Raw genomic sequence first — 19,926 nt, 5'->3', positions numbered from 1 at the left:
CCGACATTGTTGGAGCGGAGAGTTTGGAGTACCAAAGAGCAAAACAAAGGGAAGAGAAAGAACATTCGGAAGATGATGGGTACAATCAAGGTGCCATCAAAAAAAAAAAAAAACCCCTGAATTAGTAGGAGATAGTCTCGACGCTAACCCATATAGTAACAGTGAAACGCAAAAGTGGATTATTGTTCAAATTGATTCCTGGATGACAAGATCAGATGACCTACTCGAAGAAAATCTAGAGTCGAATACGAACTACCTAAAGACACTACCCATAATTTCGGCTAGAATATGTGGCGTAAAAGTAAAATGTTTAGTGGACACTGGATCTACAATTAGTGTTATTTCAACTTCTTTCCTAAACGATTTAAAGGACAGACATGATATCCCGATTATACCAGTATCTCACATTAAAATAAAAGGAATTATCCCGGATAAGACTGTGGCTTGCAAACTACAGACACTGTTGGATGTTGAAATTGGAAATACAAAATTTCAGAACGTATTCTTGGCTATGTCAAATATAAAATTTAACATCATTTTAGGAGTTGACTTTTTGACATCTTACCATGCCAATATTGACTTGAATTCCAACCAGATTCTTTTTCGATTGGATGAGACATGGGAAACGGCTATAGTTAATCCAGCCGATATCAATGATCAGAGTGTGTTTCTCATTAATAACGCCTCGACACCGTGGGAATCCGAAGACCAGGAAGCCACAGAAGAGGTAAATCAGGCTCTGGATAATATTATAGAAGAGGGCGACGATGCAACACACCCGTATGACCTCATAAACTCAAAGGTTAACCAAGCTATAGGAACGGAAGAAGAAAGAGGCCGACTCCGAGAGTTATTGTTAAAATATAAATCAGTGTTTGATGATAAACCAGGCCAGATCCCTGACTTTAAATATTCTCTAGTAGTCACAGACTGGACCCCGTTTAAAAGGAAGCCTTATCCAATCCCTGAGAAATTTCATTCTCGCGTAGGGAAAATTATTGCAGAAATGGAGAGAGATGGGATTATCATGAAATCCAGTACACCATTCATAAGTGCTTTAGTGGTGGTACATAAACCAGATGGATCTCTGAGAATATGTTTAGATGCGCGAAATATTAACTCCAAACTGATACCAGAAAGAGACCAGGCACCAGCAATTAAGGATGTCCTTAGAAAATTCCGTGGCATGAACTTATTTACATCAGTGGATTTTACCTCCTCGTATTACCACATTCTTTTGGAAGAAAGGTCAAGATTATTGACTGGATTTATGTTTGACCAACAAACATATGTTTTTAGAAAATTGCCCTTTGGCATTTCTAACGCCTCGGCCGCTCTTATCCGTGCCTTAGATAGATGCCTTACGGATGAAGTCAAGAGTTTTATTACTAAATATGTTGACGATCTGCTTATGGCGAGTGAAACATTCGAAGAACATCTGGTTAAGCTAGAAAAACTGTTGAGCAATCTTTCAAAATTTGGGTTCCACATCAACCTAAAGAAATCACGCTTCTGCCAGTCTGAAATATTATTTTTAGGCCATATTATTGATGGGAAAGGTATAAGGCCGAACCCTATAAAAATTGAAGCTATTAGCAAATTTCCGAGGCCGATACGTGTCAAACAAGTACGGCAGTTCCTAGGCATGGCCAACTTCTTTGCGAGCCATTGTCCCAACTATACACAAACGGTAGCTCCACTTCAAGATCTATTAAAAAAAGGCAACAGGTGGAAATGGAACGAAGAATGTGACCTCGCATTTACTAAGACCAAAGAGATGCTGTTGAATTACATTAAGCTAGGATATCCTGATTTTGGAAAACCCTTTATAATACAAACGGATGCATCTGGAATCGGAATTGGGGCTGTGTTATTCCAGGAAGACGGAGAGAAGCCGAAAAATAAAACTTACCTAGCCTTCGTTAGTCGGAAATTACGAAATCACGAAAAGCATTATTCAGTAACCGAAATAGAAATGTTATCCATAGTATTTGCATTGAAATATTGGCAGAAAATCATCTACGGATTTCCGATCATTATTAGAACAGATCATAAAGCTTTAACCTTCATGCTAAAGGCTACTATGGCATCAGAACGAGTATTTCGATGGACAATGTTTGTGCAACAATTCAACATTCAATTGGAACATTGTTCGGGGAAGAGTAATTTACTGGCCGACTGTCTGAGCCGTAATCCAAATGAGGAAGTACTGGAAATCAACCAACTTGAACTAGTTCCTGAGGATCATGAGTTCTTAAGAAAACTCAGATATATACGGCAAGCTCAAAAAAGAGACAATGACTTAAGACCCATCATTGATTTCCTAGAGGGTAAAATTAAACCTAGAGATCCTAGATACCGTAGAATAAAAGGAAGAGCATCCCGATACCAGTATTCAGATAACATTCTATTTAAATTTGTGGATCCGGAAAAATCGAAATTGAGAATTGTTGTACCTTCGAAATTATTTGAATCTTTAATTTGGCATGCACATCGAATTACTGGACATGGCGGTATCGATAAAACATTGGCTACCATCCAAGAAAAATTTATATGGGACAAACAAAGATCAATAGTGAGGAACATAGTTCGAACCTGTGACACATGCCAGAGGGTAAAGCCGAGCTCACATTTATTGCAACATAATCCTATTCCAATCATACCTTCTGAGCCTAAACAGCTGTACGCAATGGATTTGTTCGGTCCCGTTCCTACATCCAAGAGAGGTAATCGGCATGTTGTCGTCACCATTGACGTATTCTCAAAATATGTGACTTTATATCCAATTCAAAAGGCCAACTCAAAATCTGTCATTAGACGAATCACCCGTAATTTAATTCCAAGCTCACACATTAACATTTTCAGAAGCAAACCCTCTTTCTAGTTACCGAGGCCCATAGCCTCTACTAACAGCACAACCAATATATTACATTCATAAGATTAAATGACTCCCTCCCTAAGCCAGAAGATAGTTCACAAACATCCTTCCTACCTCCACACACGGCTTGGAGACCAGGCGGCTTGCTCGCTACGAGCGATCTGAACAACCTTCCTTAAGCAGCAGACAGCCCCGCGCCCTCCCTCTACCCTGGAGAAGAGGGGCGAGGCAGGGAGGTAACGAGACAAGTGTGGAGGCCGGAAGAAGGCCTGCCAACGTAAGGTGGAAAACGCCACCAGGGCGGAAATAATTTCCCTTTTCCCTGGGGCCATAAGGGGGATGGGACGACATAAGTATATATTTTATTAAGGGGAAAATGTGCTAGTTTCAAAATATACAATACATACACAGATCGATCTGGGTAAATAAAAGATGTAACAAGTACGGCGAGGGAGAATAACTCTTGGTACAGGCATAATAGTCTATAATGATAATGTATGTATGTATATATTGTCCCCTTCAAAAGTGGTAATATTTTATTAAAAAGAAAATGATTTATTTCATCAGCGTGTTGGGACATTATTTTAATCTACAAGAGGGTGAGATTCTGTATTTCGTGCCAGGGCGAGCCAGTCGCTTCGCGAACAGGTTTTTCCGACCTTCAGAGAGCACGAGGGAGCAAGCTGGAATTCCTGTTATGTGGCCTTCAGACACAGGTGTGCGTACCACGTGACCCGGCGAGCAAGCAGATCTCAATCGATCAATAAATGGAAAGTCAAGTGACGTAAAACTGGAGCAGCCAATAAAAGTGACAACCTTCACTGCAATTCAACAAATCCACCAATTAGAAGTAATTAAGAGACACACCTATATCTTACGACAGGAAATTAGTGGTAATTCCAGAGGAAAATTTGGTAGAGGGTTTTATACTTCTGAACGCTAAATTTTAGCATCTCTCTGACTGCGGCAACCGAAGAGATTGGACGTCGTTTGCTTCATCGGAAGACTTTACATTGGAGAAGGCATCGAGGACTGTATAAACAGCAATTCAGACACTCGACAAATTCACTACGATTAATTTAGGGTTATTCTAAGATAAGTGTCTTCAGCCAAACTATAAAGCATCGAGAGTGAGTCCTGGGCTATTTCTAAGACTTTTTGTTAGTTTCAGCTTTCTACAAGAACTTGAAAGAAGAAAGGTCCTGAGTTCGAGTTTACTGCAAGATGGATATCCAGTTCTACGAAGAATACTGCAAGTTCCTGTACATCGTCAACGCCTCCATGAGTCACTAAACATGTAAGGCATCGGACATGGGCGAAACTTCGTTCGACGGAAGGTGATGTGACCACGTGCTAGGTCATCAGCCACAATCCAGTTCACACCAGTCACATGAGTATTCTTTAAGAATTCAATTGCTTTCCATCTTTGTAAATAATTGTAAACGCAGCCTTACTTATTCATTTAGATTTCTATTAGCTTTGCAGTAGTTTGATTTTTCATTCTTCTTTCATTGGTGAGAGGTAGTTAGAACCTTGGAATGAATGTGTGTTTGCCCTATTAGTTAGAAATGTGTGTGAATCATCGAGAGAGACCTTAACTGTCCTAAGAATTTAGAAGACAGGAGAGATAAAAATTAAATGAACCCCGCGTTAATTTTGATTAGTTTTTAATAATTTGAAAATTATTTGAAACAAATTAGGACAGTGTTCTAGTGTTTTTTCTTCGTGTAGAATTTCATTCTACGATTGTACGACATGTTTATGGGTTCGAATTTATTTAGAGTCATCCGAATAACTTCACACGACAACTTTACGAATGAGATTACGCACGGTCAGGGATAATAATAATAATAATAATAATGAGTAAAAATAATTAAAGCTAATTACGGGCTAAAATGATTTAATAAGGTCATGAGTTTAATGCTAGTTATTTTGGGAGAGTATTATCGTGTGCTCACTTTATGTAAAGTAAGCCTGGGACATGGCAAATTCTCCTGACGGAGTATCGACGAGTTATAGGTATATTTCTGCGCTATGAATTTGAATATGACTTGCAGATGGGCATTATATTTTGAGTAATAATTTATGCACCCATTAGAGTCAATTTTGGGAAGAGATGTGTCACTGGACATGATTTCTTCGAGCTTCAGTGCAGAATAATTGAGAGCCACGACATTATGATGAATAAATATAAATGCCGCAACTCATGTACCGTAAGCGCGTATCCTATTATTTTGACCTGTGTTATATTATTCTACTCGCTAAATTAGGATGATTTCTGTTTAAAATACTCCTTGAACATCGTTGTATAGTTAATTTCTTTGTATAAGTGATAACCATAATTCTATCACATTCTGAATTGATACCTGGGATGTGTGTGATAGTGTCATCTAGAGAACGATTTCCCTAATTCGCAATAAAATCCTAAGATTAATTATAATGGGTTAGTGTTCGTGTAAATAATGTTATAATAATGTCGTGTAACCCTGTGTGAATGTGTGATGTGAGATTTGATCCTAATCTGTGTTTTTTGAATATTTCATGTACGATTTTGTGAAGGTAATTTTCATTATGTGCGTCAAAGTTTTGACCGACTTGTATTATTTCGCGTGTCCGTAATTGGATCAATTTTGAATCTTTAGAAGATTTTATCGTAATTTAAGATAGATTAGGGCCTAATTTACTAACTCAAAGTGGATAAGAGAAGGCAACGTCCGTGGACTGATGTCACGAGATTTAATTGTTAGATATTGTACAGTCACTTTCTGCATAAAATTGAGCCAAAGTTAGAATGATAGATGTTCAAGTAAAATTTATTAAAAGAATTTTATTCAGTCAATAATTATATAAATGATATAATTGTGGAAAGGAAGGTCTAGGGAAGACTTGCTAATCATAAATTAATGAATTAAATAATTTTTAATAATTTAAATAAGGAGAAGAAAATAATCATTTTCTTGGAAAATAATTAAAACCCAGAGGGAAGATTTTAATTTTAATCATCATAGGAGAAGGATATCAGATATTATTTTGTTTTTCAGTCAATTTTTCAGTAAGTTAATGATTTTTATATTTATTATTGCAGAAAAGAACAATCATTGAAAATTTATTTGAGCGAGATCCCTCACGAATGAAAGCACGAGGAGAAGATGTTATTCAAGAATTCAACCCAGATTTTGTTAATTTACTTGTTTTCTTTAAAAGAGTGTTAGTTTAATAAATGTGAAAACCTAATTTAGTCTCCTTTCATTTGTCGCTAGTCCTTTATCTATCCCTGCCTTTAAAATTTTCTGCGCAGCCGATAGCGAACGGTCCACGACTGAGACCCTCGCTCTCCGGCGAGCTGAGCCCGGCATGAAGGGGGCAATATGTCTAAAAAATACCCAAGGCACACTACAATCTATACTGATGGATCAAAATATGGGGAAAGAAATGGATATGGGATTATATATCCTGATCGTAACATGCTATACCGATTGCCTGATTACTATACTGTCTTCTCTAATGAGCTGTACGCAGTATAGCTGGCTATGCTACATATTTTGAAAACCAGCACCTGCAGAAACTCCTCCTCATTTTTCTGATTCAAAATGTGCATTAAACGCAATAGAAAATCCATCATCGAAACGCATCCTTGAACAAAAAATGCAACGGTTATTTAACAACATCAGGAAAGAAGGCAAACAAGTCATACTTGTGTGGATACCCTCTCACAGAGGTATTCATGGCAATGAATCTGCTGCTCAAGCAGCTAACGACGCTATTTACCTCCCGCTAAGCGATTTAACAGTAGCTACCCCTCACACTGACATTATTGCCTATGCTAAAACGAAATTATACCAACGGTGGAAGATAAAATGGCTTCAAACTTCAAACAGCAAACTCCACGAAGTAACAACGGAATCTACAGTACAACACTATCTTCACAACCTTCACAGGCAAGATCAAGTCCTAATATCTAGAATACGGATCGGCCACTCCATGATAAGTCACAGCTACCTCCTTGAGAAGAAACTGAATCCCATCTGTACGACATGCAATAGTGTGTTGACTGTGAAACACATCAGTACAGACTGTTCACTGTACGACAAATGGTGCCAATACCACGGTATACCTAAGGATATTAAGGGGGCACTCACATCTCCTTCACTGTGCAAACAAATTATGAAGTATTTAAATATTAAATATTAGATATTAAATAATTTAAATGTTCAGTATAAAATACCAAAATCGTTTATATTCCTCTAATTCTTCACTCTACAGTAATTTTTTTTTGCTACGGGCTTTACGTCGCACCGACACAGATAGGTCTTATGGCGACGATGGGATAGGAAAGGCTTAGGAGTTGGAAGGAAGCGGCCGTGGCCTTAATTAAGGTACAGCCCCAGCATTTGCCTGGTGTGAAAATGGGAAACCACGGAAAACCATCTTCAGGGCTGCCGATAGTGGGATTCGAACCTACTATCTCCCGGATGCAAGCTCACTGCCGCGCGCCTCTACACGCACGGCCAACTCGCCCGGTCTACTCTAATTTAATGTAAATTCTACAGTTAGAAATCACGATAATACCTAAGGGTTAAGGTGACTCTAAATTGACTTAATAAAAAAAAAGAGATAGCAGTCTTGGACTAGCATAGTTTGAAACCTACGATGAAATCTGTAGTGTGCGAGATGGAGTAAGCAAATCGCTGTTGATGAGAGATGTTTTGTACAGAATCGTAAAAGAGCGGTTTCCCAACATTGTAAAGAAGAAAAAGAAGACTGTAGTATGGAAGGCGTTTGTAATGGAAGTGCTAAAAGCTATTCGAATAGCTATCACTAAGATTCTACGCGCAACAAGAGCGAAAATTCCTCCCAGGTGTGAAGTAATGTTTTGCAAACGTGCTCGAATTATTGCTGTACCGAAACGAGGTGGATACCTTCCAGCGTTGTTGCTGGACTAGTGATTTTAACATCTCTGCTAGCTGGCACTAATGCTACAGTAAGAACTGTCAAAGCAAAGCAGCAGTTGAAAGAAACTGAATGTCATAATAAGACGATGGAGGAAATTTCATTGAGAGGTTACGTTCTACACATCAAGCTTTCGCCATACAAGAAAGGGCTTCGTAACTACACATTGCCAAGAAACGTCTGCAGAATGCACTACCACATCGAGCTCTAACTCCCTTACAGCACAGCAAAAAATTCACGATTTTCGCGGTGTTTTTATGCGAGATCAGCTACCAGCATACTCACATGAACGTGAGAGAGCTGTGACCATAACTCATTAGACGACATCAATCTGAGTTATGGTATTTATATAGTTAGGGAGACTTACCAACTCTATTTGAGTTCATGCGTTATTTCGGAAGCAGTGCAGTCATTGTTTACAATGTCCGGCTCCATGGCCAAATGGTTGGCGTGCTGGCCTTTGGTCCCAGGGGGCCCGGGTTCGATTACCGACAGGGTCGGGAATTTTAATTATCATTGGTTAATTTCTCTGGCACGGGGGCTGGGTGTACGTGTTGTCTTCATCATCATTTCATCCTACACCTGGCGAGCCGAACATGTCCTCGGACATTCCCGGCACTAAAAGCCATACGACATTTCATTTTTATAATCTAATCCGTGCACTCATGTGTGATCGATTATGTCTAATGTTCTTATATGAAACCCAGACTTTAGACAAAGAGAGCCAGTGTGTACGTGATGTGTTACTAGAGTGTTACGAGGATGGTCACCATACGCCTGTTCACCTGTAACTATCTTCTACTTTATTCCACCGACCAAACTCAAACATTGGTATCATATTCTTGTACTAGTATCATTTGAAGTCTACGATAAAATCTAGAACGTGCGAGACGGAAGAAGCAAATTCTATTACGATGAGTACGTGCTAACGCTACCTGCCCGCACCTACTCAGTAGACTATAATCATGAACACACTGAAACTGAGTTAATTTAACAGTCTGGTGATGTGAGTTTTTGTACTAATAATTCCAGGTTTTCCCTTACATTAAGCAATATCACGCATTCAGTTTTCTTTCAAGATTTACTTTAAATAATAACCTGATTCGATTTGACTATTTGTTGGATTTTCATCATAACCTGATCTACATATATAACTTTTTAATTATCATCATTTCAGCATTAATTGTGATATTATTACAGACTTGTATAGTAATCAACGAGCTCAGCATGTCCTGCATGATCTTACCATTACAGAACAAGGTGGTTGCGGCGTTCGTGAGATACCGCCGGTAGTGCTTTATCATCCTGTGACTGTAACGAACATTAGTGACATCACCCTTAGGCTTGTGATTAAACATAATCAGCTCGTTAATTAAATCGTCATACATGTAGCGTACAAACTCAATCATAAATCAATGTGAAAGATAAGTTATGCATAAAATACGGTGTACGTCGAGATGACATACCACATGTTTGCGAAGAGTCATCGAGTTAACAGATGTTCACAGGCAAATTGGACAAGACATAGGTTATCCTCTACTACCGCAATATGGAAGAGATGCTAGACATCATGAGCGCGGTGGACGCTCAAGAAAGTGTAGTACGAAGCGAACTTCATTCTCATCAACCTTTTACTTTTGGGCTCTATAAAAATATGAAATTCGCATCATTATCAACCAGCAAGATGTGTACACCCTACCTCATGGAAAGTTACCTCTATATCGAAGGACGCATAGGTAAGGTGGATGGAAGAGACCCGAGCACGGTTCAAGAAAGATCCATGGTCTAGCCTTTCTGCTTTCTGAGACGAGTTATGAAGTAAATAGTGTAGAAGTAAATAAATCGATGAATGTTGATATTACAAGTGCAAAGAAATTCTACCCTTCTTTTAGTGTCGAAGAAAGTAATACCTTACGGATGGGAAGATGGTATCCAAAAGCTATTGACAACTGGTATGCTATTATTAAAACACATTTTTGGTTCGCTGAAGAATATACACGTATTTTAATCTACGCAAAACAATTGCTAATTCTGATCCGTGATTGAGTATAGAAAATGATTAACCATTGCCTATACCTTTTCCAAGTTGGGAGCTGCGTGAGTATCCTGCATTACAAACAAACAGTTTGGCAGTAAAAATATCACGTTTTACCGAAAATCCTCTGTACATTATTTGCAGATTCCAAAGAATATTCAAACATGAGGAAGATATTTATCCGTGTCATCACTGAAAATTAGGAAATATTAGCCTATACCTCAAAGGACTTATTCATCCCTTCGGAAACATGGACATTCATTTCGAGAAAAATAAATTGCTCCAGGGCATGTTTTGTAAATTTCAGTCATCGTATTGCCAGAAAGGAGATCACCCTCTATTTTCTTCTGAGGAAATGAAAAATATAGCACCGATTGTAGTTATATATTGCTCTGACCATGAAGAGTGTACAAAAGAATATCCTGTCAATATTCGTATAGATTTTGAAGCATTGGAAAATATTCCTGCCAACATTACAGCCTATTGTCTTTTTATTCACATGACTGATGACATTACCGTCCACTATAGCATACGGCAACAAGACCAAAAATAATAATATTTCTACATCATTACCATCAGTGCGATCTTCTACATTGTAGATTATGGAGCGGAAAGAATAAAGCAGAGAGTGCACAGTTACAATCTTATCGATAAAAAACAGTACTGTAAATAATGAACCTATTTTACTAGCTGCGAGTCTGATCCTTTATACGATATTTCCCTCTCGCAAGTAAGTGAGGCTATTAAGATCTTCAAATAACATAAAATCTTACAGAGCATGCCAAAGTGTCTGATTCAGTAATTACTGCCCTGCTTTTTGTGCACGTACGCTGCTTCCGACGTAGAAACATTTTGGGAAATGCTACCCCTTCATAGCCAGATGTCAACGACGTAGCTGCATGCAGGCGCTCTTGACGAAATTACATGCTTCGAGATGAAAATGGTGCCGATGATTGGGATATACCCAATCCGAAGATCTCAAAATGTAGACTGTGTACGCGTGAAGTTGCATCCTTATTTACTGTGGTTGATGATGAATACTCTGATTAAACTGCACAGAAATGAAACGAATGAAACAAGATGCATGGATCGCACCATAAGTAGGATGTATGGTAAGGACAGCAACATATTTTTACAAAAGTATGACGTTCATAGTTTAAGATATTTTTGACACATAAATTTGTAAACATTAATCCGTCAATGCCCATTGCTTGGTTAGCAGATCATTTTTGCTGATGCTCATAATTTGAGGAATCTAAAGTCAAACTTACAAATTCGGTTACATAAATAACAGAAATGAGGTGTCACCTTCAGATAACATGAAATAAAATGATTGCAACATAAGAATTACAATATAAAATTTGTTCAAATGTTCACTTTTATTATACTATGGAATAGAAAGAAAAAATAAGTACTAAAATAATGAATTCACTCTCAACATCATGTCCAGTCTGGTACGACAGGCTATAGTCCTACTGACTATGTGAAAGCTATACCAGCATTCAACATGTAGTCCTAATTGGCACTTCTTTCACATAATTCTCGTTATTTTGTGGCATAGGCTGCATATTCCTCGGGAACCTCCAGTTTTTCACGTTGTCGAGCATCAGGATTCAGTCTCACTTCATTTGTAGGAGCTACATAACCGAAGGTATTCTCAGCTCTTTTTCTATAAAGCTCATAATTAACTGGACATTATTACTGATTTCACGCTAATTCCTCCCGATGTCGGGTGACAAGCGGTAAGAAAATTTGTTGAGAGGCATGTATGTGGGTGTTATGCTAATGGCAATTGTTGAGACGAACGTTACGACGGAAGTAGATCGTGATTCTGAATCCACCACAGGCAATGAAGATAAGAAAAATCCTCTGTAATGTCTTAAACCTCCAATCAAAAGAAACAATGTACCGTGACACTAACACTAATAAGTACGGTAATAACACTAATGACACTAATACCTCACTGTCACCTGTCACCTAAACGTGACACACTGATTTCGATCTTATGCTATCCATCTCAAAACAATTCTACTGCAGTAAAATGTACGTACGTATCAATACTAGGCAATTATCTGCAAAGTCATAACACATTCAAAGATTCAGACTCACCATTTCTTCCATATTTTTGACGAATAATGCGAAATGGTAGGCTCTTGTCACAAGTATTTGTATACATCATAGAAAACTAATCCACACTGCCATTTACAAAATTCTGTAATTAAGTCAACACTCATAGAGAATACCTTGTGTATGTTTTAACAATGATTCGGGAGTAGAGTGTTGTTTAAAGGGGCCTAACATCTATGGCCATAGGCCCTATTCGGGAGTAGAAACAAGCCCAGTAATAACTTTAACTTGTGACTGTTGTCTTACAAAAGCAGAGCACCTGCATGTGACACTTCACATTGACGAGTTAAACAATAAATATTTTGTTAAATTTTAATGTTGAAGGGGTTTCTCACATTCACAATTTGTTCTAATGCTACCCTTTTGCAATAAGACGATAAGAGACATAGAAGTATGGCAAAGTTGTCAACAACATTACAACGATTGTAGTAAAGACGGTAATAATTTACATAATTTTTTAAATAATTAAACAATACATATTTTGTTAAATACGGTAATAAATACGGTAATAAAGACGGCAATAATTTACATAATTTTGTAAATAATTAAATAATACATATTTTGTTAAATTTAAAATGTGCTTCTTATTTCATTCCTCTCTCCTCCTGTTACCTATTTCCTCGTCGTCGCTGCCATTTCATTTCGAAGATGTGAGCTAAAGAACTTCTTGCCCACTCCCAGTCACTTACGCATTGTTCGCCAACTCGGCTCAAGTAGATACGAAGCAGTGATAAGTTGCATAATATAGATTGTATAAGTTTCGAAACCGGAACTCAGGAGGCGAATATTTGATTTAGCTACGTACGCAAAAGCAATATAAAAATTTGAACACGATAGTCTAGAGAGCTGATGGAAAGCTTGATAGCAAACAAATCTAAACATTCATGATCATGTCCACGTGATTACTGCATTCGAAACAGCTCGGTGGCTAGCGCAGTACGTAATACGAGAGTGAATAGGTGGACGAGGCAGCGGAGGATTTGGAGGCGGAATTGGAAGTGGCGATGGAGTCGGAGGGGGAGGTTTAGATTGAGTTGGAGGTGGCGGTAAATGTTGAGGTGGAGGTGAAGGCGGAGGTAGAGGAAAGAGCCCCTTGTGAGGAGGATGATAAGGAGGATAAAGCCACTTCTAGATGGAGAATTTACTGAAGCATACAGGAAACGAACCTTTTATCTTGAGCTAGTGTTAGTCTTATAAACCCAAGAATGTATATCTAATTACTTATTTTCTAAGCGTTCCTACCCCTCTCTATCAAAATATGCGTATGAAATGTAGAAACGGTATGCGGTAATATAGAGCAGGTAAACCGAAACATTTTAAGCTAAGCAACAGTTTTATACTATTGTCGGTTAAGGGGATAATTATTTTTTATATTTAGGGATGGTTTCTGTCTCTAACCCATTTTTACTCTCAAATTACGTAATTTGTAGTATAATCTGAGACTGTTTTTTAACGCGGAGGTTATTTTTACCCTTATATTTTTAAATGAGGAGTGAGTTGATATGTACAAATTGTTAAGTATTAGTTTTGAACAAAATTAAGGCAAAGAACAGTTTTCTAGGGCCACCGGTTTAGAAAATTATTATTATCTTAACATAAGGAATGTTTCTCCCTCAGCGTATTTCTTACTCTAAATTTAATTTGATTCACATAATACTAAACACACTTTTAACGTTGGATGCACTTTCACCACAAATTTTGAAAATAAACAGTTAGGGGTCAGTTGATATATAGCAACTGTTAAAGGATTATTGTTCATACATTTTTAGCTACAGAACGGTTTTCTAGTACTTCCAGTTTGGGAGAAAATAAATTTTTAATGGAATCGATGTTTTCACACCCTCCCTGAGACTATTACAGTTTAACACATTACTACCGTTACTACGGAAACAGAGGTTATCAAACAAATTCTACTTATATACATGTACATATACACGCAGTTGATGACCTCGAAGATACAAAGCTCCTAACAAATCAACAACACCGTTTTAAATGAAATATTTCATGAGAGAGCATGAAACAAATAAATAATAAAACGAGCCAGTTACTCCATACTTTGTAGGTCACACCAAGCATGAAAGAAAGAACAACAAGTTCACAGCCTTTTAAAGTTAAACCTGGAGAGTTAGTAGTCTTGTGAGATAAACCTTGGGCTTGAATCCAAGCCTCTTATATTAAGCTTTGCACTGCTGGGCATCGAACTCGTATCTGTAATGTTAGTAATACCTGTAAGCGATCGAATCCAAGACTGTGCGGTTAAGCTTGCACATGCAGCCAGCATTATGTTATGAAGTCTTTTATGGCTGAGCATGCACTCGGAGGCAGCACATCTCAGCGGAGGAGGAGACCAAGGAAGATCTCAAATTACAGTACTTCAATCGTTTTCCGCTTTGAGCCATTAATCTTTTGCATCACTGATTTCATTGTGATATTCAAGCGTAACCGTGCAAGCTGTAATCGTGTAACTTGCGACAGAGTGTCCCTTTACTCAAGATATATGACTTGTGTATTTGTTACTTGAGCTCCCTTCCACCCTATATACAGCGTGATTCAGCCGCCCATTCCAATGTAGTTTCATCCAACCCACAATATTAATTCCGTCCTGAAAACATCTGCCCTGCCGGTATGCTCAGACAACACAACCAGACATCTGGGTATTTACCGACTCACCATGATAGGACGCCGTAATGTTATACTCATATTGAACACTGGAAGACATGAGTGTGTCTTCTAGGTCATATGAACCTGACACACTGGCGAAACACTAAGTTGATATTGTGACCGCAGTAAACATAATACTTGCTATAAGCTGCCCAGTATACCGTACGGAACTGGAGTGTAGTTCGTAAAAGCGTGGCAGAGCAGGATTTTATGCCAGATGATAGGTTCGAGTCCGGGGCGAAGGTTACACATTTTTGAAATACTTGTTTTATACGCACCGCACGCAATGAAAGTTCAATACACGCTTTCGTGCAAATAGTGTGTGAATTAATGTGTTTGTGGCCCTAAGAAGGGCCGATTAGTTAGCAGGACAGACACACACAGACCGGATATAATAGGAACACAACTGCCCTGACAATGTTTTATCGCATCAAATGCTCGATGTGTTGACCGTTTTGATTTATGCACATTCGGGCCCGGTGTCCAATATATCGTCTTACGCGCTGAAGCATTCCAGGTGTAATTGCTCGGCAGGCATCCGTGATGAGTTTCCGGAGCTGAGTTTCCGCCGTTCTGGTGATCTGGCGGGCCAAGGAACAGGGACTCCTCGTCCTATCCATTTCCCTGGCAGTTCCTCGTTCAGATGGTCACGAATGGGCGAAGTCGAATGTAGTGGAGCTCCATCCTGTTGCAACCACATCGTCAAACGATCGTGCAAGGGCACATCTAACAGCAGCATTGGGAGTTACTGACGCAGAAAGTGCAGGTAGCGTGGGCCCGTCCAATGGCTCTCAAATAAATAAGGTCCAGTCAGGCGAACCCCAAAATTTCACACCAAACATTCACTCCCCATCGCACTTGATGGGCCACCTGTCGCAATAAGTAAGGATTGTCCGGACTCCAATAGTGCATGTTGTGTCAATTGACGTTCCCATAATTATATAAGCGTGATTCTTCCGATAACATGATTTTGCGATAAGAAATGCTGCATCACCGTCCAGCCTGCCTAATAGCTACCGACAGAACTCCATGCGATCTTCGAAATCCCGACCATGGAGCTCTTGGTGTAACTCAAGATAGTATAGGTGAAATTTATGTTCATGCAGTATTTGCCAGACGGACGGCTGGCTGGTGTTCACCTCTCGTGTAATCGCCCTTGTACTGATGTGTGGATTATTACGAGCTGCCTCCAGAACGGCTTCTTCTGTTTTACTCGATGTAACGGGCCTATCGTGGACTGGCGGTTGTTTGGAAATCAAGCCTGTTGTCCTTAGGCGTCTTTCAATACGGAGGAATGTCGTAGGAGGCGGGTGTCGCCTATCGGGATACCGTTCCTTGTACAGACAGTGCATAGTGCCTCGCACGCGTGTTGTCTTGCTTCCCCATAAATGAGGAGCTTGTCAACGTATTCCTCTGTGAAAAACATGCCGAATGACAGCAGAGATTAGAGTACATTCAGGCCCTAACCAGCGGAGTATGCGCAGGGCACAAGATGAATAACAGCGTCATTCTACTCTTTGAATGTAGCAAACGTGCGCCTGCGTTTACGTATTAAAACGTCATACCGATGCAAGATTATTCGAACGTTGCAGGATTCGAACCGCCGCTGGAACATTCCGTCGATTGCTAGGCGAACGCCTATCCACATCCGCTACGCTACACTGTTGCAAACACGCTGGTAGTACGACGAGAGCAGAGTACATACGCCATCCGGTTCGTTGTTTAAGACATGAATTATTACTCTGTTATCTCGTTTTATGCGAAGAAGGGGGGGGGGGGGTGGGCGCGGGCGTGACTAGCTCATTGGCCTAGCTGCTGGCCTCCCACCCGGAATGCTGAGGCCCGATTACCGGTGGATTCTGGGTCGAGATGTTCGTCTCAAGAATCGCGTCACGCCAGGAAGGCCACCCAGTCCCCAATCCCCGGCCAAAACCAAAATGAGTCTAGGTGTCTCCTGCGACCCCATAAATAACTGGGATTAGCTGAAGAAATGTTTTACCTTCATGCATTGATTCACCTCTTCGTTACACCCGGTCACGAGGTACGACACATTAACATAGATACATGGTAAGAAGACCTTGCTACATGATTTGAAGGCGTTATGTTTTAAGAATGGATTATATAACATTTCGCTAGGGTTCAGAATCTTGTGCAAAATGTGCTCACTGAACATTAGTACCATGAAGAATGCCTGCAGGAGAATAGCACCCCTGTAACCATGTGCACGTTAGCTTGGCTGCAGCAAACGGTATTGGAAGGGGCTGCAGAATCGCACTGTATGTACGTTACCAGAGATAGGTGTAGGTTATTTAAATGACGTACTGTCGTGGAGCCAAATAGGCGCTTAGCTGTGTAAAAACGAAAGTGAGACTCTACTAAGTTAACTTTCTGTGGCGGCGTCTTTTTTCTCACCAGAAATCTTTAATATTCGAGCAACAATAACATGGAGTGACAAGGATTTTTATCATCCTTACAACATTGATTACCTTGGCCAGTATCAAACCGGCGAACATTGCGTCATGAATTGGACGTTCTACCACTTGTTCTTTCTTTGTTTGTTTGTTTGTTTCTTTCTTTCTTTCTTTCTTTCTTTCTTTCTTTCTTTCTTAATCTGTTTACCCTCCAGGCTTGGATTTTCCCTCGGATTCAGCGAGTGATCGCACCTCTACCTCCTCAAGGGCAGTGTCCTGGAGCGTGAGACAAAGGTCGGGGATACAACTGGGGAGAAGGATCAGTACTCGCCCAGGCGGCCTCACCTACTATGACGCACAGAGGCCTTGCGGGGGGATGGGAAAATCGGAGGGGATAGACAAGGACGATGGAAGGAAGCGGCCGTGGCCTTAGGTTAGGTACCATCCTGGCATTTGTATGGAGTAGAAGTGGGAAACCACATGAATCCACTTCGTGGATGGCTGAGTAGGGAATCGAACCCCCCTCTACTCAGTTGACCTCCCGAAGCTGAGTGCACCCCGTGCCAGCCCTCGTAAAACTTTTCAAATTTCGTGGCAGAGCCGGGAATCGAACCCGGGTCTCCGGGGTTGGCAGTTAATCACACTATTCACTACACCACAGAGGCGGAACCCTACCACTTGTTCACCGGGGAAAATACGTGCGTCAGTGTTAAGTCCCTAAGATGTTAACACCCACATTTGTTTCCAATATGGTACTTTAAAAGTAGGCTACACTGTGTGAGCGAATGTTTTTATTCTGTATATGTTAAGTCATTTCTGATTAGTTCGATAGCAGAGAACTCTATATTGTATTGGGTCCATCACAGGGGATGGATTACGATCAGCATATTCATAAGTTTTGGACACGCCTCTAACGAAATTACGCCATTCGGATCAATATTAGCCAACTGCTGACGGCTATCAATTAAATAATTCAAGTAGAATTGTATGGTAACGAATATATTTAGCTCTTCTTTAATAGTGCATTACAATAAGAAGAGGACAATCAGAAACCAGAGTTGCTATATTGCCTGTTTCCGTTCTAAAGTGGTCACTATCCTATAGAAATGTTGTTGTGTTCTTACACTGAGGTGTTAAGCTGAGGAGACCTGGTTAGGAGCGCGTAGTTCTTGAAGTACTATCTCTCTTTCTCCCTCGCCGTGATTGTTTCAATTATGTTTGACTTTACTTGTGGAAGTGAGATTCCTGGGGGAAAGAGGAATCTGTTATTTGAAATTCAGAAACTATGGAGTTGTCAAACCCCTTAAAACAAGGGTTTATCATCATCATCTATAGATCAGATATGAGTTTTGGGAACATTTCATATTCTATCGCACGAGGAATGGGCAGTCAAAAATAAAGTAACACATGATGCGATAAATGTCTGAAATTACGAGCTATTTGTGGACAATATGCATTGTACCTGAATTTTAGAAGCAGCAGAGTTCTGGTAATATATTTCTTACATGGACAGTGCCCTACGATGCGCTTAACAAGCAACCAAATTTTGAAGTTAAACATAAACTGTACTCGCAGGTTTTATTTACGTGATCTACGGGTTTAGGCGTAGTTTCTGAACCACTGGGGCTGATTTCCATTTCAAAACTCTCACTTAAACTGACAGATATTCGAATCACAGCGGATTTAATGAGATAAGATTAGTGTTTTGATTCTCGAACCTAGTGTGTGACTCTGTGTTTTTTCAGCACCCTTCGTTCTTGAATGTCCCTATCGCTCTCGAACGGTGGTATATCTGATGATGTACGCTCATGTTCATAAAAACCACACCACCTTGAAAGATTAGAGACAGGAAGTTCATATTCACAGGGAATATGTATTAGAATGTTCTGAAGAAATGATTAGCGTTTGAACCATGTCAGTCTTCAGATTTAAGGTCCACGTCGATATCTCGACGCACCACACAGACTGGTAAAATGTGCCAGCGGCTCTCGTTTTCGCTATAAACCTAAGGTGACAGTCCGTCTCAGTTTATTACGGTCTTGGTTACCGGCGTACAGTTCTCCGCCTGCCTTTGACTAATGTGCACAAACATGCTAAACTGCAATGCTGGGGCTGTACCTTAATTAACGCCACGGCCGCTTCCTTCGAACTGCCAGGCCTTTCCTATCCCTTCGTCGACATAAGACCTGTCTGTGTCGGTGCGACGTAAAACCACCAGCAAAAAAAAAATTAAATAACTTTACGAAAAATCTTGATAAAACCCGTGACAAGGATCATTTAAATAAAAATCATAACGAAAGAAAATGATGTTGGGAGCCAATGTAACCATGTTTAATAATAAATACTAATATTATTTACCATTCGATCCTCTTATCGCTCAGGCGATATCCAAACCTAAAGATTTTACCTTATTACCTGCTGAAATAATTTATATAGGTTAATCATTCTATATAAATAACAACTTGAATTGATTAATGTACCATTTATCGCATTACACACACACACACATGCACACCTAGGAAGCCATTCTCTCAACTGACTATTCCCCGGTATGAACCGAGCAAGTATTCACAAGTTGCGCCACTGATCGCCCGGTACTTAAATCCACTGGCAACTAGTGGCGCAACTAGTTGCTCTGGCGAGTCACGGACCATTGGATCAAATGGAGCCTATTAGCCGCGGGCGACTAGTGGCGCAACTGACCAACTAGTTGCCGGCCGTCATCTGAGCCGGCAACTGCTCTGGCGACTTTTAGTTGCTCAACTGCATGGCGGGGCATTGCAGTAAATGTAGCCTACTAGCCGTGGGCGACTAGTGGCGCAACTAGTCGCCGGATGTACCTCCCCGCGCATACGGAAACGTCA

This window comes from Anabrus simplex, chromosome 2, assembly GCF_040414725.1.
Source record: "Anabrus simplex isolate iqAnaSimp1 chromosome 2, ASM4041472v1, whole genome shotgun sequence".
Classification (NCBI taxonomy): Eukaryota; Metazoa; Arthropoda; class Insecta; order Orthoptera; family Tettigoniidae; genus Anabrus; species Anabrus simplex.
This window is presented reverse-complemented; position numbering follows the sequence as displayed.